This window comes from Oncorhynchus mykiss, chromosome 11 (assembly GCF_057628025.1).
Source record: "Oncorhynchus mykiss isolate SJ-2025 chromosome 11, ASM5762802v1, whole genome shotgun sequence".
Classification (NCBI taxonomy): domain Eukaryota; kingdom Metazoa; phylum Chordata; class Actinopteri; order Salmoniformes; family Salmonidae; genus Oncorhynchus; species Oncorhynchus mykiss.
Genome location: NC_143032.1, coordinates 45,227,160 through 45,241,026, shown reverse-complemented (window position 1 = coordinate 45,241,026; position 13,867 = coordinate 45,227,160).

Here is a 13,867-nt window from a genome sequence, read left to right as displayed (position 1 = left end):
CATGCTGATCATTTATGAACATTTGAACATCTTGGCCATGTTCTGTTATAATCTCCACCCGGCACAGCCAGAAGAGGACTGGCCATCCCACATATGCTCTCTCTAATTCTCTCTTTCTTTCTCTCTCTCGGAGGACCTGAGCCCTAGGACCATGCCCCAGGAATACCTGACATGATGACTCCTTGCTGTCCCCAGTCCACCTGACTGTGCTGCTGCTCCAGTTTCAACTATTCTGCCTTATTATTATTCGACCATGCTGGTCATTTATGAACATTTGAACATCTTGACCATGTTTTGTTATAATCTCCACCCGGCACAGCCAGAAGAGGACTGGCCACCCCACATAGCCTGGTTCCTCTCTAGGTTTCTTCCTAGGTTTTGGCCTTTCTAGGGAGTTTTTCCTAGCCACCGTGCTTCTTCACCTGCATTGCTTGCTGTTTGGGGTTTTAGGCTGGGTTTCTGTACAGCACTTTGAGATATCAGCTGATGTACGAAGGGCTATATAAAATAAATTTGAATTTTGAACTGCAGTTAGATCAAATACACTGTGAAATAGACAGACACACATTCCTCGGTGGTGGTATTATTTGTTTTCTAATGCCTAGTACCTTTTTAAACAAAACTTGGTGATACATTTTTGATGCTGTGACTTTTTACCCTCCTTGTAAAGGTTGTTTTTCTGTGTCGTTGGACCTGAACTAACAAACATTAATTATGTTTTTAGAAATGCTAAGGTTGCCATTGTGGCAGTAGAAAGCTGTTTGCAGAGCATAGAAGTTCGCAAATGAAGGACATTCTCTCCTGTCTCCATTGTCAGTGTATCATGCAGTTTTTGATTGAAAATACATATCCAAAATAAGCCTCTAATACTCTGTGTGTATCAAACATTAGGATTTAAACTCAGCAAAAAAAGAAGCGTCCCTTTTTCAGGACCCTGTCTTTCAAAGATAATCAGAAAAATCCAAATAACTTCACAGATCTTCATTGTAAAGGGTTTAAACTCTGTTTCCCATGCTTGTTCAATGACCCATAAACAATTAATGAACATGCACCTGTGGACATTAACAGTTTACAGACGTCGCCTACGTCGCCTATGGGCACAAACCCACCATCGCTGGACCAGACAGGACTGGCAAACGACGAGTCGTGGTTTTGTCTCACCAGGAGTGATGGTCGGATTCGAGTTTATCGTCGCAGGAATGAGATTTACACCGAGGCCTGTACTCTGGAGCGGGATCGATTTGGAGGTGGAGGGTCCGTCATGGTCTGGGGCACTGTGTCACAGCATCATCGGACTGAGCTTGTTGTCATTGCAGGCAATCTCAACACTGTGCGTTACATGGTACCCTTCCTGCAGGCTCATCCTGACATGACCCTCCGGCATGACAATGCCACCAGCCGTACTGCTCATTCTGTGAGTGATTTCCTGCAATACAGAAATGTCAGTGTTCTGCCATGGCCAGCGAAGAGCCCGGATCTCAATCCCATTCAGCACATCTGGGACCTGTTGGATCGGAGAGTGAGTGTTAGGTCCATTCCCCACAGAAATGTCTGGGAACTTGCAGGTGCCTTGGTGGAAGAGTGGGGTAACATCTCACAACAAGAACTGGCAAATCTGGTCCAGTCCAAGAGGAGGAGATGCACTGCAGTACTTAATGCAGCTGGTGGCCACACCAGATACTGACTGTTACTTTTGATCCCCCCCATTGTTCGGGGACACATTATTCATTTTCTGTTATTCCAGTCACATGTCTGTGGATCTTGTTCAATGTACTGTATGTCTGTTGTTGAATCATGTTATGTTCATACAAATATTTACACATGTTAAGTTGCCTGAAAATACACGCAGTTGACAGTGAGAGCATGTTTCTTTTTTTGCTGAATTTACAATAGAGAATGACATTTGAAAAATATTCAGACCCCTTGACTTTTTCAGAATTTTGTTACATTACAGCCTTATTCTAAAATGTATTAAATACCAACAAATCCTCAGCAATCTAGACACAATACCCGTAATGACAAAGTGAAAACAGTTTACACCTTTTTTTTAAAGTGTATAAAAAAATACAATAAATAAATCCTTTATTTACATAAGTATTCAGACCCTTTGCTATGAGACTCGATATGGAGGTCAGGTATATCTTGTTTCAACTGACCATCCTTGAGATGTTACTACAACTTGATTGGAGTCCACCAGTGGTAAACTAAAATGATTGGACATGATTTGGAAAGGCACACTCATGTCTATATAAGGTCCCACAGTTGACAATGCATGTCAGAGCAAAAACCAAGCCATGAGGTCAAAGAAATTGTCCGTAGAGCTCAGAAACAGGATTGTGTAATGGCACATATCTGGGGAAGACTCGCCAAATAAATTCTGCATCATTGAATGTTCCCAAGAAAACAGTGGCCTCCATCATTCTTAAATGGAAAAAGTTTGGAACCACCAAGACTTTTCCTAGAGCTTGATGCCCGGCCAAACTGAGCAATCGGGGGAGAAGGTCCTTGGTCAGGGAGGTGACCAACAATCCGATGGTCACTCTGACAGAGCTCTAGAATTCCTCTGTGGAGAAATTTCCAGAATGACATCCATATCTGCAGCACTCCACCAATCATGCCTTTATGGTAGAGCGGCCAGAAAGAAGCCACTCCTCAGTAAACAGCACATGACAGCCAGCTTGGAGTTTGCCCAAAGGCACCTAAAGGACTCTCAGACCATGAGAAGCAAGATTCTCTGGTCTGATGAAATCAAGATTGAACACTTTGGCATGAATGCCAAGAATCACATCTGTTGGAAACCTGGCACCATTCCTACGGTGAAGCATGGTGGTGGCAGCATCATGCTGTGGGGATGTTTTTCAGCGGCAGGGACTAGAAGACTAGTCAGGATCGAGGCAAAGATGAACGGAGCAAATTAGAGAGATTGATGAAAACCTGCTCCAGAGTGATCAGGACCTCAGACTGGGGTGGGGCATGGGTTCACCTTCCAACAGGACAACCACCCTAAGAACACAGCCAAGACAACGCAGGAGTGGCTTCGGGACAAGTCTCTGAATGTTGTTAAGTGGCCAAGTGGCCTAGCCAGAGCCCGGACTTGAACCCGATGAAACATCTCTGGAGAGACCTGAAAATAGCTGTCCACAATGCTCCCCATACAAACTGACAGAGCTTGAGAGGATCTGCAAAGAAGAATGTGAGAAACTCCCCAAATACAGGTGTGCCAAGCTTGTAGCATCACACCCAAGAAGATGATGTAATCGCTGCCAAAGGTGCTTCAACAATGTACTGAGTAAAGGTTCTGAATAGTTATGTAAATGTGATATTTTGGCTTATTTGCAAAAATGTACAAAATCCTGTTTTTGCTTTGCCATTATGGGTTATTGTGTGTAGATTGAGGGAAAAAAAGGTTTTAATACATTTTCTAAAAGGCTGTAACGTATCAAAATGTGGAAAAAGTTCTGAATACAAAGGCACTGTAAAAGAAGGCTCTACTTTGTGCAACTCTGGCATGGATTTGACATAATCCACTTAAATTGTTGGAGGAGGTTAGTGTGATCCATAATAAACTTGAAAAAATACAAAGTTATAAACATGTACATCTACATACTATCAAGACCAAACCTATAGGAAATATGTGTATTTCTCCTTTATCTCCTCTGGCTGTTGGGAGACATGCCAGCTGTGCTTCAATTTACTCTTATCTAACAAGTGAGAAAGCAGGACAGACTACACTTCTACAATATTTGCTTTGGTAGGGAGCTTTATCTCCAAGTGGTTCTAACTGTGGTGAAATTGAATGGGGATACATTTGTGTTAGTGAAAAGAAAACCCAGAAGAAGGTAAGGTTGTTAATTATCCCATGAACCGATTGACATGCCACTTTAAAGAGGTTGTGTGACACCCTCTACCAAGACTACTTAACGCACTGCAACCGCCAGGGAGATGGCTGGAAATGGCATTAAGGCCATAAAAAACAATGTAGAGGTAAATAGGAATAGTGCTGTTTACAAAGCAGTCATGAGTATACAGACTGTGTGTATGTCAGGGGGTTACATTTCTTTCCATATTTTTTTTTTAATATTCTTTAACACTAGGCAAGTCAGGTCAGAACAGATTCTTATTTTCAATGACGGCCTACCCCAGCCAAACCCTGACAACGCTGTGACAATTGTGTGCTGCCCTATGGGACTCCTAAACACGGGATTTGATACAGCCTGGAATCGAACCAGGGACTGTAGTCTTGCACTCAGATGCAATGCCTTACACCGCTGCACAACTCGGGAGCCCCTGTTTCATGCTCATCACTGAAATCCAGATTAAGGATGAGGAGATGCCACAGAAATAAATGAACAATGTACATGGCGCGGGGTTGATCTTAAGATGGCGCCAACAGATATAGAATCTCTGCTTCCAGTTCATAAGGAACTTCGCAGTATTTTTACTTTTTTTTTTGTTCACAAGCATTTCGCTACACCCGCAATAACATCGACTAAATATGTGTGTGACCAATTCAATTTGATTAGACTCAGGCGGAGACCTGAGACGACCAGGAAACCAGCGAAAGCCAGAGCACATTTCCTTTCCAAAACAGAAGAGGTCCCAGAAAGCATCCGATATCCCAAAGAAACCACGTGAGAGTCTTGTTTTCCGGAGCTTAACAGCGGGACATCTGCGTTTCATGATGGAGACCTGTAATCACAAATCAAGTCTGCTCCATAGGCAGTGCCGCAGTCTACACAATGAGAACTTAACAAGCACCTCGTCATGGAGTGCATGTCCAGGACTTGTAGACAATGACACTGAAACAAATGATTGGTTGAAGAAAGACTCTTTATTGTTTCTCTTCAAGGTATAGCCAAGGATCCTGAAACAAAAGAGAATGTTGGATTGAGTAGTGCATTTGTTTGCCAACAATACTTTGACGCCAAAGTCAAGTGTTTGCTGTGCGTGCCATGTATAAATCTGCCTATTTAAAGGTACATGATCTAGCAATGTGAAATATTACTAGAATAATGATTGAAGTGTTGGTAGAGTATAATCATATCATTTAACCTACCTCGCGGCGCTGTTTCCTTGTTTAAATGCGGGTGTGCATGAGGCAAATTAGTCTACTTCTTCTTCTGTGGGGTTTATTGGCGGTTGGCATCCAACGGTATGGTGCATTACTGCCACCTACTGTACTGGAGTGTGGGCCAGAGACGGGGAAAAATAATCCTACCTGACAGCCTCTTTGCTCTTAAAAAAAGATAAGAAAATATTTGAGACTATATCTAATGATGTCCTACTCAATATACTCTTTAAAATAATTTCCTGTAACCCCTTCTCCCTCATACTGGACCTCAGCCTCTCTCTTTCCTTCTGATACTGCCCACACTGTAGCAATACATGCTCCACGGTCTCTGTTTCCTGGCAAAATTACACTTTCCTGTTGGATGCTTTCCTATCACATTTAAGGACTTATTCAACTGGCTGTGTCCCACCATTAATCTTGTAAAAATAGCCTCTTCTCTTCTGTCCCTGCCTGCCGTCCTCCCCTCATTGACTTTCCTCAGTACTTCAAATAAAAGCCTGCCCTTAGTATCTCTGTTCCACGGCTCCTGCCATCTCTGTACCATCACTGTCCACATCAGGCTTTTTGCCTCTGCCCTGCTCATTGAAACTATAACATCAACATCCCCACTTCTAAGTGCTTGTTTAGCCAGTATATCAACTGCCTCGTTCCCCTCCAACCCCACATGGGCTGGGACCAAAGTAAATCTTATCTGTATATCCATTTGTCCATCCATATATCCAATCCTGCCATGGGGTTGTAGCACCTCATAAAGCAGGTCTTGTCTGCTACGTGACCTAAAGGACTGGAAAGGCATTAACACTGCACATGAATCAGAGCAAATAACTACTCTGTCTGGCTTGACTTCCTCCACCAACTGCAAAGCCAACCGTCCGGCCATCAGTTCCGCCGTATATATTCAGCCAGATGATCTGTAATACATTTCCTGATTTCCATCCCACATTCCTGCACTACAAATGCTTACCCAGTACGTGTCCTTGGATCTTTTGAACCATCTGTGTAAATGGCCACAAAATCCTCCCTCCATATCTTTCTGAAGTCTCTCCAACACTTCTAGATCAACGACTGGAGGCGGGAGTGGCCATGGTGGATTTACAGGAACAGCTACCGTTGGACTAAACTCCCTTCATACAGTCCCATCTCCTTCGCCTGGGTATTACCTACCGACCCAAAGCTCGTGTTTTGTCTTTGCTTATCTTCCCAGCATGCTTGTAAAATCCCTTTTGCAGGATGAGACACTCCATGTCCCTGTAGATTGACCCAATAATGAATTGCCAGCTGCTGTCTCCTAAAATGCACTTCATCTCCCACCTTCATCCTGGTAAAGAACACTGTCTGAGTTTTCTCTACAGAGAACCTGAATCCCCACATTAATGCCTACTGTTTTACCTCGTCAATTGCTTCATGTACCTCCCTGACTATGCAAATGTATTCCCCTCTTCCATAAGGCCCCATCATCTGCAAATAACGACCTCCCAATATCCGGTTGTACCTGAGAGTAAACATCATTGATCATGATTGAGAACAACAAAGGACTGATCACTCTCCCCTACTATGGTGTACCGTTATCCACCAGGTGCCTGATAGTGACTTTCTCGCCCTCACCTGGATAGATCTTCCAAACAGGAAATCCTTTATCCATTTGTAAGTTCTCCCTCCTACCCCCATAATATCAAGCTTGATTAACAATCCCTCCTTCCACATCATATCATACGCCTTCTCCACATCCTGACCTCTGTTTCTCAGCAGAGCACTGGGTCCATAGTTCCGCTTCCCTGCCTGAACCCACTCTGATGTGGCGATACTAGCCCCCTGCTCTCCAGGAAGTAAGTTAGCTTCTCCGTAATCATACGTTCCATAATCGTACATACATGTGATGTTAAAGCTATTGGCCGATAGCTTGTTGGCCTCGTTGGGTCCTTCCCTGGCTTCCAGATTGGTACCACTACTGCCTGCTTCCAACTGTCTGGTCGTTTCCCCTCCTCCCACACTGTGATGTACAACACCAAAACCTTATCCAGTGCCTCATCACTAAGATGGGCCAACATAACACCTGATCTTTCCCAGGTGAAGTTAACCCTGCCTTACCTATTGCCCTTTTCACCTCTGCCATGGTAAATGGTGCATTCAACGCATCATTTACATTCTCCCTCCTATCCAGTACTTCAGGATGCTCCTCTCTCATTTTCTCTCTCCCCTTCTGCCCCTCCTCTGACAAATATCTAGAGCTATGCACTTCTACAAACGCATTTGCCGTCATCTCTGCCTTCTCCTCGTCTGTTACTGACACATCCTTCTCACTCGTGAACACTTTGACTGACAGATGTTGGGAGTTATGCGTCATTTTCAGTACTCTAAATTACCTGTCCCTACTACTCCTCACCATTTCCCCACACTCCTCCGTCCACCATGGGACTGCTTTCCTCCTCCTCCTCCTCCCTGAACTCTATATAGTCTCAGTAGCTGCCCCCACTAATGCTGTTCTCAACCAGTTATTCATACTATCCAATGCCCACTCCACCCGAGGCCTCACATGCTCACTCAGCTCCTGAAACTGATCCCACTTTGCCCACCTCCCTCCGGCTTACTGGGCATAATATGGAGTAATGATCACTCCCTACTGTCGACTCCTCCCATACCTCCAACTCACAGATTCCTGGCATCGCACTAGATACCAGAGTGAGTTCCAAGGCAAACTCTTTCCCTGTGGCTACATCAATCCTGGTCCCTCGGCCATCATTAGAGCACACCAGATCTTTCATTTCTATCAGATTTTTGAACACTTGGCCATTTCCCTCCATCTGTTTCCTCCCCAGAGCGTGTTGAGGGCATTAAAATCCCCACACCATATTATCTTACTTCTATCCTGCCCTCCACCCTCTCCAGCACTTCCAGGTCCAAATATCTGAAAAGGATTATAGTAGTTCACTACCACTAGCACCACTCCTCTAAACCACACCTCCAACACCACATACAGTAGTCCTGTTCAATACCTCTGTCTAGCATCCTGCAGGGAAGTCCTTGCTTTATGAAGGTGGCACCCCCCTCCCCTTACAGCTCTGTCCCTACTAGCCACTACATATGATGATAAACTTCATATTCGGTTTGAGCAATGTTACATACACACAAATCATAGGTTTAGCTTGCATATCTACAATGAACTGCTTCTATTGCATTATATTGCAGTACTACCACTATAACTAAGATTCAGTAAAACCTAACTCCACCCTCGGCTGATTGATGTCATCTCAAACCTTTTCCCATGTCAACGCTGTCATACTCAGATGTCTCCCAGCAGCTTTCACTATTTGGGTCAATATCACTAAAAGTGTTATTTTTTGTCCTCAAGATAAATCATTCAAAATTGTATTTATAAAATATACACTGGATTAAATTTCAAAAGTATCCTTATGTGTGTATGCCTTCATAACAATAGAAGCATAATGACATAGTCTTCAAAGTAAATTTGATACATTTTAGACTGGGGATGCACGATACAGTGCCTTCGCAAAAGTATTCACCCCCTTGGCATTTTTCCTATTTTGTTGCGTTACAACCTGTATTTGTATTTCATGTGATGAACGTACACAAAATAGTCCAAATTGGTGAAAAAACAACTTGTTTAAAAAAATTCTAAGAAATTAAAAACGGAAAAGTGGTAGGTGCATATGTATTCACCCCCTTTGCTATGAAGCCCCTACATACGATCTGATGCAACCAATTACCTCAGAAGTCACATAATTAGTTAAATAAAGTCCAGCTGTGTGCAATCTAAGTGTCACATGATCTCAGTATATATACACCTGTTCTGAAAGGCCCCAGAGTCTGCAACACCACTAAGCAAGGGGCACCACCACGAAGATCAAGGAGCTCTCCAAACAGGTTAGGGACAAAGTTGCGGAGAAGTACAGATCAGGGTTGCGTTATAAAAAAATATCCAAAACTTTGAACATCCCACAGGTCACCATTAAATCCATTATTAGAAAATGGAAAGAATATGGCACCACAACACACCCGCCAAGAGAGGGCCGCCCACCAAAACCTCACGGACCAGGCAAGGAAGGCATTAATCAGAGAGATAACAAAGAGACCAAAGATAACCCTGAATGAGCTGCAAAGCTCCACAGCGGAGATTGAAGTATCTGTCCATAGGACCATTTTAAGCCGTAAACTCCACAAAGCTGGGCTTTACAAAAGAGTGTCCATAAAAAAGCCATTGCTTAAAGAAAAAAATAAGGTAACATGTTTGGTGTTCGCTAAAAGGCATGTGCGGCCTCCCGGGTGGCGCAGTGGTTAACGGCGCTGTACCTGCAGTGCCAGCTGTGCCACCAGAGACTCTGGGTTTGCGCCCAGGCTCTGTCGTAACCGGTCGGGACTGGGAGGTCCGTGGGGCGACGTACAATTGGCCTAGTGTCGTCCGGGTTTGGGAGGGTTTGGCCGGTAGGGAAATCCTTGTCTCATCGTGCACCAGAGACTCCTGTGGCGGGCCGGGCGCAGTGCGCGCTAACCAAGATTGCCAGGTGCACTGTGTTTACTCCGACACATTGGTGCGAATGGCTTCCGGGTTGGATGGCGCTGTGTTAAGAAGCAGTGCGGATTGATTGCGTTGTGTATCGGAGGACGCATGACTTTCAACCTTGGTCTCTCCAGAGCCCATACGGGAGTTGTAGCGATGAGACAAGATAGTAGCTACTAAACAATTGGATACCACGAAATTGGGGAGAAAAAAAATGTGGGAGACTCCCCAAACATATGGAAGAATGTACTCTGGTCAGATGAGACTAAAATTGAGCTTTCTGGCTGTTAGTTTTTACCTTTAAAAAAGGTATAATAACAAATTCTTATTTTCAATGATGGCCTAGGAACAATGGGTTAACTGCCTTGTTCAGGGGCAGTATGACAAATTTTTACCTTGTCAGCTCGGGGATTCGATCGTGCAACCTTTCGATACTAGTCAAACACTCAAACCACAAGGCTACCCTGCCAGCCATCAAGGAAAATGCTATGTCTTGCGCAAACCCAACATCTCTCATCACCCCGAGAACACCATCTCCACAGTGAAGCATGGGTGGCAGCATCATGTTGTGGGGATGTTTTTCATCGGCAGGGACTGGGAAACTGGTCAGAATTGAAGGAATGATGGATGGTGCTAAATACAGGGAAATTCTTGAGGGAAACCTGTTTCAGTCTTCCAGAGATTTGAGACTGGCATGGAGGTTCACCTTCCAGCAGGACAATGGCCCTAAGCATACTGCTAAAGCAACACTTGAGTGGTTTATAGTTATGCACGCTCAAGTTCTGTTTTTTGTCTTATTTCTTGTCTTTCATAATAAAAAATATTTTATATCTTCAAAGTGGTAGGCATGTTGTGTAAATCAAATGATACAGCAACCCCAACAATCTACATTATTCCAGGTTGTATGGCAACAAAATAGAAAACATTCAATAGGGGTGAATACTTTCGCAAGCCACTGTATATTGGTGAACATATCGTAATCGGACAATATTAGCTAAAAATCGGCCCGATGTCTAGTTACCGTGCATACCTATTTAACGTAGGTACATGACGTAATAATGGCAACACAGCATTCCTAACCTAGCCCACACAATGTCTGCTGTGTGGATCGAGCAGTCAACAAGGCGAAATCTATTAAAGCCAAGACTATGGAATTTGTTGCCCTTGACAATCAAACATTCTCTGTCGTGGGTGATGTTGGATTTAGCCGACTGGTCGAGCACCGGTACACACTACCAAGTGCGCTATTTTTCAGATGTTGCCCTACTGGAGATACACAGTAATAGCGTCACTGTATTAGCTTCTAAAACATACAGGTGAAGTCGGAAGTCGGACGTTTCACAATTCCTGACATATAAACCTAGTAAAAATTCCCTGTCTTAGGTCAGCTAGGATCACCACTTTATTTTAAGAACGTGAAATGTCAGAATAATAGTAGAGAGAATGATTTATTTCAGCTTTCATTTCTAAAATCACATTCAAAGAGGGTCAGAAGTTTACATACACTCAATTAGTATTTGATAGCATTGCCTTTAAATTTTTAACTTGGGTCAAACGTTTTGGGTAGCCTTCCACAAGCTTCCCACAATAAGTTGGGTGAATTTTGGCCCATTCCTCCTGACAGAGCTGGTGTAACTGAATCCGGTTTGTAGGCCTCAATGCTCGCACACGCTTTTTCAGTTCTGCCCACAAATATTTTATAGGATTGAGGTCAGGTCTTTGAGATGGTGACTCCAATACCTTGACTTTGTTGTCATTAAACCATTTAGACACAACTTTGGAAGTATGCTTGTGCTCATTGTCCATTTGGAAGACCAATTTGCGACCAATCTTTAACTTCCTGACTGATGTCTTGAGTTGTTTATTCAAAATATCCACATGATTTTCCTTTCCTCATGATGCCATCTATTTTGTGAAGTGCACCAGTCCCTCCTGCAGCAAATAACCCCCAAAACACGATGTTGCCACCACCGTGCTTCAGGGTTGGGATGGTGTTCTTCGGCTTGCAAGCATCCCCCTTTTTCCTCCAAACATAACGATGGTCATTATTGCCAAACAGTTCTATTTTTGTTTCATCAGACCAGAGGACATTTCTCCAAAAAGCAAGTTTTTTGTCCCCATGTGCAGTTGCAAACCATAGACTGGCTTTTTTTATGGCGGTTTTGGAGTAGTGGCTTCTTCCTTGCTGAGCGGCCTTTCAGGTTATGTCAATACAGGACTCGTTTTTACTGTGGATATAGATACTTTTGTACCTGTTTCCTCCAGCATCTTCACAGGGTCCTTTGCTGTTGTTCTAGGATTGATTTGCACTTTTCGCACCAAAGTACGTTCATCTCTAGGAGACAGAACGCGTCTCCTTCCTGAGTGGTATGACGGCTGTATAGTTCCATGGTGTTTATACTTGTGTACTATTGTTTGTACAGATGAACGTGGTACCTTCAGGCGTTTGGAAATTGAACCAGACTTGTGGAGGTCGACAATTTTTCTTCTGAGGTCTTGGCAGATTTCTTTTGATTTTCCGATGATGGCAAGCGAAGAGGCTCTGACTTTGACAGTAGGCCTTGAAATACATTCATAGGTACATCCCCTATTGACTCAAATTATGTAAATTAGCCTATCAAAAGCTTCTAAAGCCATGACATAATTTTCTGGAATTTTCCAAGCAGTTTAAAGGCAGTCAACTTAGTGTATGTAAACTTCTGACCCACTGGAATTGTGATACAGGAATTATAAGTGAAATAATGTCTGTAAACAGTTGTTGAAAAAATTACTTGTGTCATGCACAAAGTAGGTGTCTTAACAGACTTGACAAATCTGTAGTTTGTTAACAAGAAATTTGTGGAGTGGTTGAAAAACAATTTTTAATGACTCCAACATAATTGCATGTAAACTTCTGACTTCAACTGCACATACTAAAGATACAGTAGCACTGTCAAAGCTGTACAAAAAAGTCTGCAATCAAGCAATCACCGGTCACAAACAATGTGTTTACAATACCGCATTGGTAATAAAGCATAATTTGTTAAACTGCAACTTCTGGGGAAGCTAGCTTTAGCTTGGTACCTTTAGCTAGGTTGCCACTTGTTTTTCGCCTATTGCAATTGAACTTCAGGTCATGAAAATAAATAGCTAGCGAGCTACTTAACCCTGTCGCCCAAATCTAACGTTATAAGCAGCCAGCTTGGGTCAATTGGCTAGTGAGGCTTGACAGTTTCTACGAACTGTAATGTAACTTTTTTAACTTTTCTTCTGGACTTAGTGCTCGAGCCTTGTGCATTTTGATTACTGGACTAAACACGCAAACAAAACAAAAATGCCTGTGTTTTTCTGTGACTAGGTGCTGACCTAACATAATCACATGGTGTGCTTTCGCAGTAAAGCCTTTTTGAAAATGGACACTGTGGTTTGATTTACAAGAAGCGTATCTTTAAAATGGTGTATAATACTTGTATGTTTGAGGAATTTTAATTATGGGATTTTGGTTGTTTTGAATTTGGCACCCTGCAATTTCACTTGCTGTTGTCGAGGTGGGATGCTAGCGTCCCACTTGTATCAGAGAGGTTAAGAAAATATACATTTTCTACAATGACATCACAAACAGGAAATTATGTCACTTCCTTTGCGGGAAAACAACTGTGGTGAACCTGGTGAGTATCTAGATTTCATAGTATTACATTTTCATCATTATATGTTTGGTGAGGTGATGTGGGAAAGCATAACTTGTTATGCAAAAATACAAAAATATTTTTGTCAAACAATGCAAATTCCTTTTCAAGTGGCAACCATTATCCTAGCTTCATCACAATCACTTGGAGCATAGTTGCTAATTTTAGCTCCAGCTGTCCACACTCTTATTGTCCACCCTGTTATATATGTACTGTACACTGAACAGGGTGGACAAATGGATATCTTGCATTAATGTGTTGCTAAATATCTGTTTTTGTTCATAAATTGTGTTACATAATTAGAGTATACATAGCAGGTATAGTATTTTAAGAATAAATAAATATCAATTGAATCAGGTTTTTCTGAAGGAATGTCACCTCCTCTTAGTGCAGTTGAAAGACAGTGGCTGTCAGGGAGTGTACAGGTCAGGTGCAGGAGAGCAGAGTATAGTTAACAGGCGCACTTTTATTTTTGTTCCAAAACTGAGAGCACTACATAAATCAAACAAGCTCAAAACACAGAACATAACAAAAGTAAAGCGCGTAATAAAACATGAACATGAAACAATTACACACAAAGACATGATGGGAACCAGAGGGCTAAATGCATGTAGA